The sequence below is a fragment of the Bombina bombina genome, chromosome 3 (assembly GCF_027579735.1).
Source record: "Bombina bombina isolate aBomBom1 chromosome 3, aBomBom1.pri, whole genome shotgun sequence".
Taxonomy (NCBI): Eukaryota; Metazoa; Chordata; class Amphibia; order Anura; family Bombinatoridae; genus Bombina; species Bombina bombina.
In genome coordinates, this window is record NC_069501.1 from 1,179,211,190 (window position 1) to 1,179,215,089 (window position 3,900).

Genomic DNA, 3,900 nt, shown 5'->3' on the forward strand with positions numbered 1-3,900 from the left:
TGTAAAAGCCTCTTCCTAGTGAGTGAAGGTGGGGCTTAGGACACAGCTTTCAAATCAGCTCATGACCTGTAATATGATCTGTGTGTGTTTCACTCAGTAAAGAGCTTGTATGAGTCTTTGCCTGAATCACACAGCATTATATAACAGTGCACAGCTCTGCTGTTTCTAGACAGTGAAGAACGTTTTTAATAAAGTAATGTGTATGGTTATTTTTAACCTGTTTTAATGATAAATGGATATCTATTTTTATTAGATTTTTACTGAGACTTATATTTGATTCACACACAGCACACACTGCAGTTTATACTAATCCTGAGCTGCTCTGTGCTGTGTGTGACTCAGACTCAGTAAAAGCTTGTGCTTTTACCTGGGACTTGCAGAGTTGTCTGTAACTCATCTTGGGAGTCAGTGATTCAGGGACTCAGGACAGGAGGGAATCAGACTAAATGGAGGGATCTTTAAAGGGACAGTTTACTCAAAATTTTTCTCCCCTTTAATTTGTTCCCAATGATCCACTTTACCTGCTGGAGTGTATTAAATTGTTTACAAGTAGCTCCTTTAACCTTATATTGGCATTTGAAATTGTTAATTTAGCATGTGGTATCCCCACCTATTCTGAAAGATTGTGGCCGCGCGTACCAGCTATAGATAAGCTTTGTAAACACAGCCAGCAGAAGAAATTACACTCCCAGTGTGATAAAGCAGAGAGAAGGTAATAAAATGTTGATTTTCCATTGTTCTCTCAAAGTATTGGTGATTGTTTTAAGGACAGATATAAGATAAAGAAGCAGGTATATGTGCACAATGTGATACAGTAATGAGATCTGATTATGCCTACAAGCTCAACCTATTTTATTAGGCTGTGGCTTCAAAACACAAAATCAGAGCTTTTATATACAGAAATAAACCTTAAAAAGCTAATTTTCATACATTTTTTACTCTGCAGTTGGTAAAAAAAGCAATTGTAAATGTAAACACATTAAGGGAAAAACTATTTTACAGTATACTGTCCCTTTAAGTGCTGGCAAAAGAGTTAGGCAGGGAATTAAAAAGCACATTTGTCTGATTGTGTATTGTGCAATCTAATACATTCACACAGTTTAAATAGACATTTCATGTTAGATATATTTTTAAAAGCATTAAACAGATTAATACATTTATCTGAAATTTTTATTATAATCACATAGTTTAATAGGGAAACAGTTGTGACTGAAATACATAAAAAAAATATATATGCATAGTTTGAGTGTGTTTGTTTCTCTTCATAACACTGATTCCCTGTTAAAGTGTGTGATTCAAAGATCTGTTGCTGCACACATGAATATAAAGAGCTGCTGACACGTTCAGTACTGAGTGTATCAGACTTACTAGTGGCTGTGCCTGGTTTGCAGAAAAAGAACAGGGATTTGATTCAGTGATTCGAATCATTTGACTGAGCTGATCCAAATGATTCGAAACACTGAAAAGAATCACTTTGCTGCAGGACAAGGAGGAGAGGAATTTGGGAGGGTTTGTTTTGTGTCAGAGGAATGTAACGTGACACCAGCTGACGCTCCCCCCCCCCCCCGGAGAAATGCCAGCAGAGACCTGTGCGGGAGTGCTGCAGTTAGGCGTACTGCGGGGGATGCAGGGGTTGCTGAGAGATTGCTGCTGCTGCTGCTTACTTTCACTCAGTGTTTCGCAGGCAGGTACCAAACCTGGAGCTCTGCAGAGAGATTGTATGCACAGTGCTCTAAAGACAGACGGTAGCTGTGAGCTCTGCAGGCTAGCAGATACAGCCGCTTCAGATTGGTACCATGATGCTCTGCAGGCATGTAGCAGACACAGCCAGGCCTTTAAAACCCGGTACCAGGGAGGTAGTAGGCAAATGCCTTTAAAGCCAGCCAGGGAGCCCTGCAGGGAGGTAGTATGCACAGGCCTCTAAAGACAGGTACCAGGGATCTTGTAAGGGAGGTAGTAGGCAAATGCCTCTAAAGACAGGTGCCAGGGAGCTCTGTAGGGAGGTAGTATGCACAGGCCTCTAAAGACAGGTACCAGGGAGCTTGTAAGGGAGGTAGTAGGCAAATGCCTCTAAAGACAGGTGCCAGGGAGCTCTGCAGGCAGGTAGTAGACAAATGCCTTTAAAGAATGGTGCCATGGAAAACTGCATTGAGGCAGTAGACACAGGCCTATAAGACAGGTACCAGGGAGCTCTGCAGGCAGGTAGTAGGCACAGGACTATAAAGACAGGGACCAGGGAGCTCTGCAGGCAGGTAGTAGACACAGGCCTATAAAGACAGGGACCAGGGAAGGTAGTAGGCACAGGCCTATAATGACAGGGACCAGGGAGCTCTGCGCAGGTAGTAGGCACAGGCCTCTAAAGACAGGCACCAGGGAGCTCTGCAGAGATGTAGTGGGCACAGGCCCCTAAAGACAGGCACCAGGGAGCTCTGCAGGGAGGTAGTAGGCACAGGCCTCTAAAGACAGGCACCAGGGAGCTCTGCAGGGAGGTAGTAGGCACAGGCCTCTAAAGACAGGCACCAGGGAGCTCTGCAGGGAGGTAGGCACAGGCCTATACAGACAGGTGCCAGAGAGCTCAGGTCTGCATGGAAGTAGTAGATACAGGTCTCTAAAGACAGGTGCCAGGGAGCACTGCAGGGAGGTAGTAGGCACAGGCATCTAAAGACAGGCACCAGGGAGCTCTGCAGGGAGGTAGTAGGCACAGGCCCCTAAAGACAGGCACCAGGGAGCTCTGCAGGGAGGTAGTAGGCACAGGCCTCTAAAGACAGGCACCAGGGAGCTCTGCAGGGAGGTAGTAGACACAGGGAGAAAAAATCAATTGCTGGAAGCAATTGAAAGGAATGTACTTACATAGCACTCAACAGCACATGTTTTGAACTAGCTAGGTACCATAGGTGAGTAAGCCCATGAAAGGCAAGTTTAAAACTTAACTTTTATTAACTCGATTAAAAATGAAATAGTTAAAAATATTTTTAACTATTTCATTTTTAATCGAGTTAATAAAAGTTAAGTTTTAAACTTGCCTTTCATGGGCTTACTCACCTATGGTACCTAGCTAGTTCAAAACATGTGCTGTTGAGTTCTATGTAAGTACATTCCTTTCAATTGCTTCCAGCAATTGATTTTTTCTGGTTGTTTTCTTTAAGTGTACAGCACCTAAGTTCCTGAGTATATCTAGACTGTCTCTATTAATACAGTTAATACATACGAGATACTAATACTATTAGGAACACAGCACCAGTAGTGCCGTCGTCTTCTCTTTCCCTAGTAATAGGTAGTAGACACAGGCCTATACAGACAGGTGCCAGAGAGCTCAGGTCTGCATGGAAGTAGTAGATACAGGTCTCTAAAGACAGGGGCAGGGAGCACTGCAGGGAGGTAGTAGGAACAGGCCTCTAAAGACAGTCACCAGGGAGCTCTGCAGGGAGGTAGTAGACACAGGCCTATACAGACAGGTGCCAGAGAGCTCAGGTCTGCATGGAAGTAGTAGATACAGGTCTCTAAAGACAGGGGCAGGGAGCACTGCAGGGAGGTAGTAGGAACAGGCCTCTAAAGACAGGCACCAGGGTGCTCATTTTTATAATTTCATTATTAAATGTTACATTTTATTCTGTTTTTCCCTCTTGGTGGTTTCTCCTGCCTCATACTTGTATAGGTATTATACATTACTTTTGAGTGCTCCTAAACTGTTCAATTTTTTCTTCTTTTTATATTATCTGTATTACTAGGACAGTGAGCACCCCCCATTTCTACATTAATAGTCTATGAGTGTTATTATACTCTTTCCTAACTTTGGATTTCTTTCTCAATAATATTGGATATTAATATTGGAAATTAATTTAACTTATGGGGTATCAATAGACAATGTATTCCCACTACCTTATATCTTTTATAGGTAGT